Consider the following 16267-nt stretch of genomic DNA (forward strand, 5'->3'; position numbering starts at 1 on the left):
GTTCGTTCATTCATTCGTTCCTTCCTTCCCTCAATCTATCGATCCATCCTCCCAACCACTTTGCTATGAATCTACACACCTATCCATTCATCCATTTATCTATCTACACATATGTCTATCCATTTGTCGATTCTTTTATTCATTTAATCACTCATTCACGTGCTCATTTGGTTATTCATTCATTCATTCTCTCACTCATTTATTTACAATTCATAGTGCCCAACTTAGTAACAAGCATGAAGACACCTTCCTGGCTTTGGGGTTCCTGTTCTAGGGGGGATGATGGGGGGCTGGGAACAGACATACTGAGGGCCATATTTGAAGGAGGACGTACTGTCTCAAGATGTCTGACCCCTCATTTCTTAGGGTCCCCTTGGGGTGCTTGCTTACCACCCAGTTTGGGGATCAGACTTATACAGTTCAGATGGCTTTCTCTGTGCGTTGGGTCAGGGCCTTGAGCCATTGGAACAGGCCAGCAATATCTGAAGGGGGGTCAGTTTTCTCTCTGTCCCCAGCTGCTTGTGCCCCTGAAGACCTCTCAGCCCCAGCCTACACAGTCCCAGCTGGATGGGAGAAAAGACCACTCTCCAGGTACCCTGGAGCCCCCAGAGCTCACCAAAACCCCTTCCGTCATCAGTCCTCACTCAGAACCCTCCTTTTTTAAAAAAAAAAAAAAATTATTTCAGAGCATTTGTTAGATTCTGGTTAAAAAAAGATCCCAGCTCCAATTGTGGGGAGAGCTGGGGTGGGGTGGGGTATGCCTCTGGGCTGGTGCAGCCGCTGAGCACCGGATGCCCCTGGTCAGCCAAGTCATTGGGCCACGGGTGCACCCTCCCCCCTCCTCCCTTACCAGGTTTGGAGGCTGGGCTCGTTCTCAGCCAGCCCAGTTTTATCATGGTCGCAGCACAGGGCACCCTGCATATCACGGCCTGGCCCTCCTCTGCCTGTTCACTCCTTGTTCTGGTCCCTCACCCATTCTCGACCCTCCAGTGGGAGAAAACAAGTACCCAGCCAGGCCTCCCATCCTGCTGGTCACAGCTGCAGCAATCAGCCATGGGGGCCTTGGTGGGCACCTGCCCTTCTGAGGACCTGCACTGCCAGTTCAGCTGCGCCCCTGAGCGAGGGTGGGGGGCGCCCAATGTCCTGCCTTCTCCCCCACCTTTGGGCTGGGATTGGACACTTACATCTCCCAAGACTGTCCTGGGGAGGCAGGAAGGAGGGCTGCCTGGAGGAGGCAACTCTGGCTTGTCCCTCCTCAGCCAGCACCCACAGCTGGGAGGGGGTAGACTGGGGGTGCAGAGGAGCCAGTTCTCAACACAAAGATGCCACACAGGGACTTCTCCGGTGGTCCAGTGGTAAAGGATGCACCTTCTAATGCAGGGGACTCAGGTTCGATCCTTGGTCGGGGAATTAAGATCCCACATGCTCTGGGGTAACCAAGCCCAGGCGCCACAACTACTGAGCCCGCCCGCCTCAACTAGAGATCCTGCGTGCCACAAAACTATAGAGCACACGTGCTCTGGAGCCTGCGTGCCACAACTACAGAGAGAAAAGCCTGCACACCACAACTAGAGAGAAGCCGGTGCGTCGCAATGAAAGATCCCACGTGCCACAACTAAGACCCCCCCCCCAAAAAAAAGATGCCACACAGTTGTGGCTGATCCTGCCTAGAGGATTTTAGTGCAGCCCTGGCCCTGGAAATATTAAAAAATGCTAACAAGGAGAGGGAAGGACAAAGTGGGGGCATAGCATCTTGCTGCTGGGAGATGTGGGTAGCTTAGTGCTTCCTCTTGGTGATTCCACCCACCAGGTGTGTCTAAAGTGTCTGGGCCCAGCTTACTCACATCCCATGGACTCGGGGGTGGGGATTGGCTGCGCTTGGGTGACTCAGGCCCCTTTTAACCTTCCTGCTCCAGTTGGAAAAGCCTGGAGAAGGATCTGCCTAAAACAGATCATAGAATTTTGACATCAGGAGGGGCTCCAAGAATCTAGTGATGAGTGGTCATCCAGTCTCTACTTGAATTCCTCTAAGGATGGAGAACTCACTTCCTCCAAAACCCCATCACCATTCCTTCTCTAGAGCCAGAACCCACTTCTTGCAAACTTCTATCTCTGATCCTATTCTTACCAAGGGGGAGCCATTCAGACCCCCTACCCTCTACCTGGTGGTGGCTGGTGGAGCCTCCTGTTCCTCTTCTCCGAAGTAGAGACCATCACACCTACCTCAGGTGGTTTGAGAAGTTTAAAGCTCATTTACTGTGTGCATAGCATTTCATACACAAGTGCCTGACAAATATTAGCTCCTCTCTCCTTTTCCTTTTTAGTAAGCACTCATGCTCCCAGCCCCAGAGTAGTGCTGTCTTCAGGGGAAATGTCCTCTCATTCTTCAAAATTGTTTCCCTTCACTCTGGCCTGGCTCTTATTATTTTTTTGTCAATGCTGTTTATATATGATTGCTCTTGGAACTGAGTATGAATCATTTCTGCATTCATCACATACCTATATTTTTTCAACAAATATTTTTTGGAGCTCCTACTGTGTGTAAAACAGGAACTGGATGAGGGAAAAAGTACTCCACACTGAGGAATTTGCAAGTGGAAACTTGCACAAATGTCTAGAATGTTCACCCAAGACATGTTGATTACTGTCCTCCTGTGCTGGGCTCTGGGACCACAGGTGTGTCTTCTGCCCTCTGAGAGCCAGTGGGCATCTGGCAACCTTGTGTGTGGCTGCCTGGGAGCTGCTGCTATAAGAACTATCCAGTGCCACGTTCCACCCTGGGGCATCCATGGGTCCCTTGGATCATGTCTGTCACACCATGATTGACTCGGGGACTGGATTTTAGGACCCTGTGCAACTACATGTTATGTTTCCTCTTCCACCCATCCTTGAAGGCTGGGGAGATTTCTTTGGCTATCAATGCATGAAATTCCCTTCCTGCTTCGGGTGTGTCTGGCTCAGGTTGAGATTGCAACAGACGTTGAATGAATGAAAGTTTCTGCCCACTGAGTTGGTGATTGCTGGGGGCAGAGATAAAATGAGTTGAAGATGCTGATCAGGCCATGTTTATCTGTCTTGTCTGCAAAGATTCACAGACACATCCTGGCTGAACCCTGTGCTACCTGGATCTTTGACACTCAAGTCATGATCCACGGACTAGCAGCATCAGCATCACCTGGGAGCTTGTTAAAATGCAGACTCTTAGGCCCCTCCCAGAATAGGTAAATCAGAACCTGCATTTTAATAAGATGCCCAGAAGATCCACATGCACATTGAAATTTGAAAAGCATGGATCCAGAGTAGGGGGTTGGCAAACTCTTCCTGTACAGAGGGGCCACAGAGTTAATATTTTTGACTTTGTGCGATGGCCGCTGTTGCAGCTACTCCATCTTTTCATTGTAGCATGAAAGCAGCCGTAGAAAATATGTAAATAAGTGGGCATAGCTGTGTTCCAATAAAACTTTATTTCTCAAAACAGGTATAGCCAGATTTGGCCCATGGGCCATAGTTTGCTGTTGGTGTACAACTAGGAGGGAAACTGCAGATCCTCAGAGTGTTTGTCTAGAACCTGGATATTGCCAAAGTGTTCCACCGAGTGGTATTACCAACCTACAATTTCTTGCATGTAAAGGAAGTTCGTGTTCTGCCAAAACATGGTTTTTATGGACTGTTTGATTTTTGCCAATCTGGTGAGTGTAAAATGAACTTAACCTGCATTTCTGTGTTGAACATTTTTGCCAAAATCTGTTGGCCACTTGGGTCTCCTCTTCTATGAATTGCCTGTTCTGCTGGGATATTTACTTTTTTCTTGTTGATTTCTCAGAGCTCTTTATATATTCCAGATATGCATCCTTTGTCACATATGAACATCTCAGCATTCTCACCTAACTTGTCTTTTCACTTTATTTCTGCTGTGTTTTGTTGAACAACAGTTTTTAAATCAGATGTTGCCAAATGTATCCATCTTTTGTATTATGGTTTGTACATTTTTTTCTTAAGAATCCTTCCATGCCTCAAGGTCATAAAGATAATCTCCTAAATGTTCTCATAACTGTTTTAGAGTTTTGCTTAGTCCATCTCTTTGTGTGTATCTTTCTCTCTCACCTTGTAGCATCAAGTGCCATTACTCAAACTTCTTTGATCAAAAGAATCACCCACAGGTGCTTGTTTAATTACAGACCTTTTGAATTCAAACTTTCCAGGAGACAGGCCTTGGAATCTTTTTTACTAGCACCTAGGTGACTCTTATAATCAGACCAGTTTGGGAAAAGCTGGCTTAGTGGTTAACAGATGGGTTTGGGAGCTGGGCAGGACCAGCTGTAATCTGTAAATGGGTATTCTGAACACGCTCATCCTGCAGGGATGTCTTGTGAAGATTAATTGAGAGGTACATAAATGGCTGGGCACACGCCTTTCCCTGGGAACTGGATTGTTTCATCCTCATAGAGAATATAACTAATCCTGTTTCCATTTTTGTTTTGACCACCGGGGGGCTTGGGGCTAAACTTATGGCTCAGTCATAATAACTGTTCATTCACTCATTTAAAAAATTCCTTTACTCATTTAGAAAATGTTTATTGATCACATACAATGTTCCAGGCACTGGAGAAAGAGCAATGAACAAAACAGATATGGTTCCTCCCTCTGTGGTGCTGGCAGCCTAGTGAGGGAGGCAGATAAAAAAATAAACAAGAAATACATATAGTAGGATCACTGGTGATAAGTGTCATGGAGAACAAATAAACATGTATTTATTTTTTTATCTGCCTCCATGACACTTATCTCCATGACAAGTGTCATGGAGATAAGTGTCATGGAGGCAGATAAAAAAATAAACAAGAAAAACGTATAGTAGGATCACTGGTGATAAGTGTCATGGAGAACAAAGAAGTAGGGGGCTTGGGAGAGGTAGTTTTGGGTGAGTTATAAAAATTGAAATTGAGAGGTCAGGTAGGTCCTTGTTGAGAAGGTAACACTTGAGCAGAGACTTGAGGGAGCTATACATGTGCTGGGGGAAGAGACTTCCTTAGGCAAAAAGAACTCTCTGTGCCAAAGTCCTGAGAAAGGACCATGCCTGCTGAGCTGGAGAAACATAGAGGAAGCTCATGTGGCTGAGGCCATGATGGAGGGGGGAGAGTGGGAGGAGGTGGGGACAGGGAGGTGAGGGGGGGCAGGTCACGCAGGGCCTGTGGGTCGAGGTGAGGACTCTGGCTTCCTCTCTGAGTGAGACGGGGGTGCCAGGGAGTTTCTGAGCATAATTCTGCTGTAACTGTCCTTCCTCCCCACCCCACTCCATCCTGTGGTGTGTGAGGCTGAGTGAAAATAAATAAAGCCACCACACAAGTACAAGAGAACTGGCTCATTGTCTTGAGAAAGGGGGTGACTAACCACAGTGTTGCTGTGACTAATCTTCCCACAGGTGGCCACACGTCCCCTGCCCTTAGAGCCAGGGTGCTTATCCTATCCCTGTTTTTAACCCTTTCTGTGATATGAGGGGTGAAGCAGGTAAAGCTGCTCCATGAGGCAGATTCATGGAAGGTAAATGCACATGTTTTTCTTTTCTTCTTTATAAAACTGCTTTCCAAAAAAAAACCCATTTTGGACAAGTGTGGGAGGGAGGGCTGTCAGGTATGTGTGTATTCGGCTAGAAGGTTGCAGGGCATGCCAAGGTTGGGGGGAGGTCAGCAAGTTAGTGAGCAGGAGAAGGTGAGGTTGAGTGGGCTCAGGTAAACCGGAAGAGTTGGAGATAAGCTGGAGATAATTGGCTCCACCTGGCAACAGTGGGAGGACGGCTATGCAAGACCAGGGGGTGAAAATGAGGTAGAGGTTTACATCTGCTCTACAATTACTGTGACCCCTGAGGGTCTGTCACCCAGGACAAGTGGGCTCATTTCCCAGCTGCCTGGTTTGAGCCAGTCCCTCTGCCTTGGATTTTGTTTCACCTTCTGCAAAGGCTTCGTTATTATTATCCTCATTAACAGACAGGGAAACTGAGGTTTGGAGCAGTTATACACGTTGCCTAACATCAAACAACCAGCACCAAATGGGCCATTTCACCCCCTCATCGCTGCACTGGTGTCATGGCCAAATTTCTCTTCCTTGAAATCCTTTTCTGCCTCAGGTTTCTGTCCTTGCTGTTCCCTCTGCCTATAATGCTTTTCCCTCAGTCTTTAAATGCCTCTCCTGGGGACTTCCCTGGCAGTCCAGTGGTTAAGACTCCGTGCTTCCACTGCAGTGGGCATGGGTTCAATCCCTGGTCGGGGAACTAAGATCCCACATGCCATGCAGCATGGCCAAAAAACAACAGCAATAACAACAACAAAAAAATCCCCCCCAAAACCAAAAAGCTCTCCTTTTCCATTTTTAGGTCTTGGTTCAAGCACTACTTTCTTAGGGAAGGCTTTCCCTGAACACCCACTCTAAAATGCCTCTGCTTCTTTACGTCTATCCTACACACAGTAGGTATTCCATAAATATTTGTTGAATGAATAAACGAACTGGATAAGAACAGTTGATCCTCCTAGTAACAACTTCAACTGCAGTTGAATCCTGTGTCACCAGTTTTGTCTGTCTCCACCTCGAGGATGAAGGTGCCATGGGAATAGGGGGCCCGTCTGTTGTGTTCCCTGAAGGAGCCCGAGTATCTGGGAGAGGATCTGTCAAAGAGCAGGTGCGTGATAAATACTGTCGAATTGAATCTGACGATTGACAAGGAAATTGAGGCCACGTTATGGGGCAGAGAGAGACAAGGAAGGACAGTGTCACGTGGGTCATTCATTCAGTCACTGACAACTTTTCAGAGAGGATGAAACCAATCCTTGCCCTTTGGAGCCTGTGTCTTTGAGGAGAGGGACAGCCTTTGAGTGAACAAATAGATGGTCAAGATTATGTCAGATGCTGCTGAGGGCTGTGGGCTGAGGCATTTGGGGGCGGGGGGAGGTCAGGGAAGGTCCCTCGGAGGAGGTGACATTTGAACCGAGATCTGGAAAACATGAGTGAGAGAAGCCGGTCACCAAAGGCCACGTGTTGTATGATTCCATTTATACAAAATATTCAAAATAGACAAACCCACAGAGACAGAAGGCAGGTTGGTGGCTGGTTGCCAGGGGCTGGGGGGAGTCAGCAGTGACTACTTAATGGGCACAGGGATTCCTTTTGGGGAGATGAAAATGTTTTGGAACTAGAGAGAGGTGGTGGTTGCATAACCTTGTGAATGCACTAAATACTCCTGAACTGTTCACTTTAAAATGTTAATTTTCACCACCTAGAGCGGTGGGATAGCGAGGGTGGGAGGGAGATGCAAGAGGGAGGAGATATGGGGATATATGTATACGTATAGCTGATTCACTTTGTTGTACAGCAGAAACTAACACACCATTGTAAAGCAATTATACTCCAATAAAGATGTTGGGAAAAAAAGAATAAAATGGAATAATCCTGACACACACACAAAATGTTAATTTTCACCTCAATTAAAAAAAAATGCCATTGAGTCTGCCATGCACAGAGGACAGATGGGCCCCTGAGAGATGGAAAAGAAGAGATTGACCAGGGAACTGGGCACAGAGTGCAGAGGGGATGTGGAAGGACACGGTCCCCTGTTGGGTCCCAGCCTGGGCACACCGCCCTTGGGGAGATGGGGGAGGGGCTGATCTAGGGTGGCTTTGGCCTGCAGCAGCTTGAAGCAGGATTTCGGTCCCCCGGCCAGAGATTGATGTCAGGCCGAGGCAGTGAGAGGGCTGAATCCTAACCACTAGACCACCAGGGACCAGTGGCCAGTGACAAGGCCCTGGCCTCTCTCAGCACTGTAGAAGTAAATTTCCACAAAGGGACAGAAAGTGGTGAAACAAGTCAAGTGTTTATTAGGAGGAAAAAGGGTGTGTGTGGATAGACACGTGGGCGGACTCAGAGAAAGAGCTGCGCCCTCACGGTAGTTTGAGTCACTCACATGGGGCATTTCTTCCGGGTCTCCTCTGGCCCGTCCTCTTGCTTTGCCTGGTTCTGAGTCCAAATTTGGTTTATCTCAGGGTCCTCCCATGTGTGAGAGCGCATCTCTTAGCCAAGATGGATTCTAGAGAACAGGCCTATGGGTACGTTGACATCAGTCCCTTTTTGACCTCCAAGGAGCCTTTCTGCACATGTACAGTCAGGAAGGTCTCCTTGACCTCAAGACTGAGACATATGTGGTCTCTGTTATCTGGGCAGGACCCAGCCTCCTCTCTGGCTCCTGCTAGTTTGGAGTATCTGTCCACAGGGGACAAACTCCAGCTGCTCAGTCTGGGGCCCATCTATCTCCTGCTTCAGGGGAACTCCACCAGCCCCCCACTTTGTGGTATGCCTGGGTGACTGGGGGTGAAACGCCTGGGTCTGCCTGAGTTGACTTGTGTGCACGCGCGCACACGTGCACACACACACACACACACACACTGGCCTGGGTGTGCACGTGTGATGTGACAAATGCATGCACGTGTGTGTGCTAGGGTCTGTGTAGGGACATGAAGCACACACTTGCACACATATGCTAGAGCCTGGTGTGCAGGGAGCCCCTCGAGTCTCCGCATACGTGGCCCCCTAAGCCCTCTTGCGGGGGCTGAGGCTCAAAGAGGTGGGGGGACGGAGGAGAGCGGAGCCCTCTCCCATAAGGCGCGAGTTGGGCCCCCTCGCCACCCACTCTCTCCCACCGCCTCTCCGCCTGTGGCTCTGCAGGTTCTGGGGGCGTCCCCAACCTCCCCTCCCCCCATCATACTGTAAATTCTGAGAAATCCTGTCCGCGGTTTGGCCCGGCCCCTCCCCCGCCCTCTAACAGGGCTGTCCTGGCCACTGTCTTCCTGTCTTGGGGCCTGGGTGTGCGGCTCGAAGCGAAGGAGGGCTCTGCACTGCTTCTGGGGCCTTTGCATCACCTCCCTGGGCCTCAGTTTCCCCTTCTGTGGAGTGGAGATAATAATAGTTCTAACCTCAGAGGGAGAAGAGGAGGAGGTAACGCGCCCTGGGCGGTTAGCGCAGCAGCGTCTGGTTGGTAGGAAGGGCTGATACTTGCTAGTGGTTATTATTCTCCACTTCCTGCACCTTGCTTTCCCGTGGCTTCCACACTGCTACCTTTGCTGTTCCCCTACCCAGCATGCCCTCCCTCCTGTCCCCCTAGTCAAACCCAGGAATCATTCAAATTTCAGATCCTCAGGAAATAGGGGAGAGCAGTGAGACCAGCTGGATTCGGGAAACAGGGAACCTGGGTTCGAATCCGGGCTCTGCCAGGGACACGCTAGATGGCCTCAGGTTCCCTTGTCAGGTTCTGATGCTCTGTGGTTCTAAGCCTTCCTGATGAATGATCTTCGTGGGGACCCTCACCTTGTACCCCGCCCTGCCCCAAGCTTATCTGTCCTCTCCCGATGCTGAGCCATCTTCCTGGGCTCTTCTTGCCACAAACAGTGAAACTTTTGGAATATATCATATTGGAATATATCACAACCTGCCCTCACCCCCTCCCTCTTTCTCCCCACTCACTCCACTGTGTTCTCCAAGCACACCAAGTGGGCCCTGCCTCCAGGCCTTTACCCTTGGAGTTCCCTCGGCCTGGAATGCTCTTCCCTCATCTTCTTGGGTCCTTCCTGTCTGATCACCCATCACATCACCCTGTTTAATTTTCTTCAGGGCATATTGTTTTTATTGGAGTATAGTTGATTTACAATGTTGTGTTAGTTTCAGGTGTACAGAAAAGCGAATCAGTTATACATATACATATATCCACCACTTTTCAGATTCTTTTCCCGTATAGGTGATTACAGAATATTGGGTAGAGTTCCCTGTGCTATACAGTAGGTCCTTATTAGTTATCTATTTAATATATAGTATTGTGTATTTTTACCATCTAAAATTCTTATTTCTTTTCGTGTTTATTATCTGTTCCTTCTACTGGGCAGAAAGCAATCAAACTGTCAAGTAAGTGTTGGTTGAGGACCTACTATGTGCCAGTTTCCAGACCTCCTGGAAGTCACAGTTCACTGGGGGAGGCTGACCTGGGCTGAGTCACATGCACAGACAAAATGCACAATCCTGATAAATGTTAGGTTGGACTGATGCCTGGTGCTGGTGGACCTGAGCCACCTGGGCAGTCATAAAGGGCTTCCCAGAGCTGAGATTTGAAGCAGGGATACAGGCATTAACTAGGGAAAGACGGGAGAAGAGAAAGTGTTCCAGGTGGAGGCAGCAGCTTGTGCAAAGTCTCTGAGGCGGGAGGGAAAGTGCTGAGTTCCAGGGAATGAAAGAAGCATTTGGGAATGGAATGCAGAAGGCAATGGGGAGCCATGGGGGGTTAGCAGGGCTTTGGTCCAGGCTTCATTGGGGTTCTGGGAAAATTATTTAGCCCCAGGGCCATGGGGAGCCATGGAGGGATATTGAGCAGGAGAGGAGTGTGATCAGATTTGCTTCTTGCAAAAGAGATTCATGGGTTTCTAAGGGGGGTGGCAGTCAGAATGGAGGAGAAGAAAGGGATGCTGGGTGCCCATCAGGAGGAAGGGGGTGGCAACCCGGGTTGGGGGAGGCGTGGACTGGTGAGAAGTGGGTGGAAGATAGTGAGACCCTGGAGCTGACTTGCCCCCTGAGGGGTGATTGCCAACCAGGTGGGCTGGGCTTTTCCACCCATTGCTTGGTGACTTGATCAACTGTGAGTGGGGTTCCTGGAAAATCTATTAGCCCCTGATCTGGAACCCTGTCCCCTGGTCCAGTACCCCCTCCTCCACCTTTCATCCGCACATCTGACAGCCTCATCTGTCCATACAAAGTTTCAAGAGGCCCCAGGTGATAGCTGGGGTAAGGGTGTTTGTGTGTGTGTGTGTGTGTGTGTGTGTGTGATTGTGTGTGTGATTCTGTGAACAATCCTGCTAAAACCAGAATTCCCTGTCTGTCGGGAGTTAAACTTCCCTGTTGGGTTTAACTTCACTGTGCTGGGATGGGGTGGGGTGTTGGCTGAGTCCTTCATTGCTCCTGGGGCAGTGACCTGGCTGGGGGGATGCAACCAGCAGCTGCAGGTACCCAACTGGGGGTGGTAGGTGGTGGTGTCGGTGATTTCCTGGAAGGAAGCAGGCCCTGCGGCCAAGGTCTAGAGGAGTCTGATCTTCGTGTGTCTCTTCCTGGGCCAGCCTCACGAAAACCATCTGAGATCCTCACCACCTCCTAGTGTCCACGCAGCTGGGATTAGGGTGAGGCAAGTGAGGCATTCTCATGAGCAAATTTAAGGGGGCTCCCAACATCTCAGTAATCAAAGTGAAAAAACTTTGAAATATATTTCGCATATAACATTGTGTAAATTTAAGGTGTACAACATGCTAATTTGAGACATTTATGTATTGTAACATGATTGCCACTGTAGTGATAGTTACACCTCTGTTGCGGTCCATTATTATCATTTGTCTTTAATGGTCGGAATAATTAAGTTCCAGTCTTAGCAAATCTGATGATGATAATACAATATTGTTATCTATATTCACTATACTGTGCATTAGATCTCTAGGGCTTATAAAATAAAGAATATTTCAGTGCAATGCTTTTAATCGAGATTATCTCTCATACCATACAATTCACCCTTTGAAAGTGTACAATTCCAAGGTAGTTAGTACATTCACAGGGTTGTGTAACCATCACCCCTGTCTACTACAGAACAGTTTCATCACCCCAGAAAGAAACCCTATACCCATAGGCATCACTCTGCGCTGCCCCCTCCCCCCAACTCCTGGCATCAATGCAATATGTAAAAAAAATAAAAATTAATGCAAAAAATTCCATGATAAACAAGCGGTCAAATTTTAAAAGGAAGCCAAGCTCTGATGCTGTACTTTTCGGCCGTGCAATATTCACTCCACCTTAATCTCCAATTGGTCTGTGATTTACCTGGTGGGATGACCCCACCTCCTCCAAAGACTTCCTCTGCTGGGTCCCCCAAAGGATAGGCAGTCTGGACTAAGGTCACTTGGTGGATTCTCTCTCTGGTCAAACTCTTGGAGGAGGGTCTGTCTCCAGACTCTTGGTGGCCAGTGGGCCGGCTGGACGACATGGAATCTGTCTTTGGCACACTCTAGTGGAAACAGCTGCCTCATCACCATGTATTAACCACTTGCTGTGTACTGAGTGTGTTAAGTCCATTTTATGCATTACTCAAAATGGTTTGAAGGAATTATTTCTATGGAGGCATTTGCATTGTAAAACACTCAAACAATGCATTGATATACAGAGTAAATACAAAAACTCCCGTTCCTCCTCACAGCCCCAAAGACAATGGCAGTTTGACATGTATCCTTCCATACTTCCCAGAGCACCTGTGTGATCTGACTTAATCCTTATAAAGCCTCCCTGCAGTGAGCACTGATGTCACCCTCACTTTACAGGTGCGTTGAGTGAGACTCAGAGAGGTCTGGTTACTTGTCCAAGGTCGTACAGCATGTGAAGAGATGATGCTAGAACCCTGGTCTCTATGACTCCAGTGTCAGGAGGAAGAGAGGAAGAGGGGTCCCTATGTAGAGGATTCCTCTTAGCTCAGCCAAAGTCACAGCTTATTCATTTAATCATTCAACAAACGTTTATTGGGCATGACTGTGCGCTGGGTACATATACACATGGGGCCTCTGTCCTCCCCAAACTCAAGGCTGAGGCGGGAGACACCATCCATTGACATCATCCATTGACAAGGAATCAAACAAATCAGAGGATCACAGCTAGGGAGAGAGAGAGAAAACAGAGCTACCTGGGTGGACACCAGAGGAACCTAAAATAAATTTCCATATTAAAAAATATATATTCATAGGGACACACAGTTTTGAGAACATTAGCCCCCTGTGGCCCCCTTCACCTGGCAAAGCAATAAAGCTGTTCTTTTCTACTTCACCCCCCAAAAACATATTTACATGTTTCAAAATTTTAATATAGTAAGTCCCCTACGTACGAAGGAACTTTCAAAGATGCGAACGTGCGTTCTCATGTCCAATCACGTAAGTTAGTTCACGTGTCTGACGTACATTGTCATGTGTGTTCATTCACGTGTGTTCATTCTCTACAAGTGCTTTGTGTACTTTACTGTACAGTACTGTATCTTTATTTCAAGCCCAGGATGTCCGGAAGCAAGCGTAAATGTAGTGGTGATGGAGCTGGTACTATTGTACTTTTCAAGGTGCTATACTGTAAGATTAAAAATGTTTCCTTTATTTTGTGTGTGTGTTTGTTTTTTATGTATTATTTGTGTGAAAAGTATTATAAACCTTTTACAGTATGGTACTATACAGCCGATTGTGTTAGTTGGGTACTTAGGCTAACTTTGTTGGACTTACAAAAGAATTTGACTTACGAACGTGCTCTTGGAACGGAACGTGTCTGTATGTAAGGGACTTACTGTACCTCACAAGGGCAGGCAGTGAGCAGTCTCCTCCCCACTTTGCAAAGGCTCCCTGGTCACCTCCCCAAGAGCATCAATCCTCAGTGGAGATGATATTGTCCCCAAAGGAGTGAAAATTGGTTTAGGGGTGTGTGCAAAAAAACCTGTTTATGTATAAAGCACAGGTATACACAGACTATATATGTATAGATATAGTATAGATACGTAGTACCTCTGTTGTGTTAAACTTTTGTATGGGACAATTAAGAAAAAAAAAGTCTAAAAATGATTGTTCCTTGAAGCGTAATAATGAAATAAAACTGGAAAAAATCTGGTCTAGCAGCAGCCACCAGTCAGATTTCTTGTGAGATCATCTAGAGATATTCTAGGCATTTCCAAGCAAATATCTACATATCCCTTTAATCCTTTTTTTTTTTTTTTTTACATAAATGGTAACATACCATTCTGGGCCTTCTTTTTTTTCACTTAAAATATATGTTGGCTTGCAGTCCATGTCAGTGAACAGAGCTTGCTGGTTCCTTTTTAAGAGCTGTGTGGTATTACTCTATGTTTGAATGGCATTTATGTAACCAGTTCCCATGGATGGTCACATAACGTTGGCAACACATAATGTTTTTTCCTATGTTTTGCCACAATAAAGTGCTGCACCGTACAGTGGATAACTGCACTGATGTCATTTCACATACGAGTGAGTGTATCTGAAGGAGAAATTCCTGGAAGTGTGATAGCTGGCTTGGAAGGTGTGTGCATTTGTCATTTAGGTAGATATTACCATTTGTTCTGCGTAAGGGTTTGTACCAGTTTCCTTCTGCATCATCAGAATAAGAGAGTACCAGTTTCCCCAGAGCCTCACCAACCTGGGGAGTTATCAAACCTTTTGATCTCTGCCAATCTGATGGATTAAACATGGTCTTGCAGTGTAGTCTTAAAGTTCATTTCCCTTATGAGATTGAGAATCTTCTCTTGTGACTAAGAATCATTTGTGTTTCTTTCTCTGTGAGCTCAAAGTTAATATCCTTTTTTAACTTTTCCATGGACTGTTGTAATATTTTTCTTATTGATTGTTTCCAAGAGCTCTTTATATATTATGGACACTGTCCCTTTGTGTTATGAACTGTAGTTTACTCCATTTGTCATTTTAAAATTACTTATAATTTATTTAATTTATTTTTTGAATAGTCATTTGTCTTAACATTGTTCAGGGTGAGGAGATAAAGTAATTGAGTTACGTTTACCCTTCTCTTTGATACCCTAATTTAAATACTAGGATGTAAAGTGAACAATATTTAAATACTATGCTATAAAGTCAATACATCTTATGTTATATGATATGGAGATAAAAGAGGGAAGAAAACAAAGATATTTGGTTTATATATATATATATACATATACATACATATGTGTGTATATATGTAATATACACACATATTCATAAAAAACAAGAGAGAAATACTCATGACAGTTATAGTCCTCATTTCTGTAATTGGCCACATGGTTGTAGCTGGCATTATAACTACCTTCCGAACCACACTTGGTAAAATCTCTCTTAGTCTACTGGGGTTGCCATAACAAAATAGATTACAGACTAGATGGCGTATACAACAGACATTTATTTTCTCACAGTTATGGAGGCTAGAAATGCAAGATCAAGGTGTTGGCAGGGCTGGTTTCTTCTGAGGCCTCTCTCCTCGGCTTGTAGATGGCTGTCTTCTTGTTGTGTCCTCACATGGCCTTCCCTCTGTGTGTGTTGTCATAATTTCCCCTTTTTATAAGGACACTTGTCATATTGGATTAGGGTCCAATCTCCAGCATAGGAATTCTGGGGGGGACACATGCAGCCCGTAACAGTATGTTCGAGGAACAGAAAGGCAACTGGTGTGTTGGGGGTGAAGGTGGTGGGAGGGAAAGTCAAGGAGAAGTCTGGAGAGGTTGGCAGAGGATTCAGAGCTATCATAAGAACTTGGGTTTTGTTTTCCACCAGAGGGTTCTAAGTTATGCTTTGCAGAAATCCTCTGCAAGGGCCTTCCAGAGGGTGAGAGAGGTGACCAGGGCACCAGGGAGGAGGCTCCCACAATCCTCCAGGTGAGCAATGAAGAGGCCTGGGCTGGGATGGGAAGGAAGTGTGTGCTTTTGAGGCCATAAGAAGGAAAGGACTTGTGGGTCAGTGTGTGGAACAGATATCAGGCAGTTGGAAGTTGATGGAAGAAGTGACCTGGTCAGACCTTCCGAGGAGGGTCTGGGAGGCTGAGACCCCATTTCTTGTTCACTGTGGTTTCCTGAGACCCCATTTCTTGATCACTGTTGTTTCCTTAGATTTGAGCACGGTGCCGGGCATGTAGTGGGTGGCCAATGAATGTTTGTGGAATGGGTGCGTGAGTGACTTAAAGCAAGAAATGGAAAAACTTGAGGATGTTGGGTTTGGGAGAGAGTAGAGTCCAGGGGTGCATGTGGGCCTGAGTGGGGGGCTCAGGGTCTCTGGTGCTTTCAGTGCTCTGGATGGGGGGTGGCAAGCAGACTGCAGAGGTTTACCTAAGACTCCTGGGATGACTTGAGATTTTTTTTTTAATTAATTAATTTATTTATTTTGGGTTGTGTTGGGTCTTCGTTGTTGTGCGCAGGCTTTCTCTAGTTGCAGTGAGCGGGGGCTACTCTTCATTGCGGTGCACGGGCTTCTTATTGCAGTGGCTTCTTTTGTTGCGGAACATGGGCTCTAGGTGCGCGGGCTCAGTAGTGTGGCGCACGGGCTCAGTTGCTCCATGGCATGTGGGATCTCCCTGGACCAGGGCTCAAACCCGTGTCCCCTGCATTGGCAGGCAGATTCTTAACCACTGCGTCCCCAGGGAAGTCCATGAGTTGAGATTTCTAACACAGACTTGAAGTAGTGAGCTC

The sequence above is a fragment of the Orcinus orca genome, chromosome 3 (assembly GCF_937001465.1).
Source record: "Orcinus orca chromosome 3, mOrcOrc1.1, whole genome shotgun sequence".
NCBI lineage: Eukaryota > Metazoa > Chordata > Mammalia > Artiodactyla > Delphinidae > Orcinus > Orcinus orca.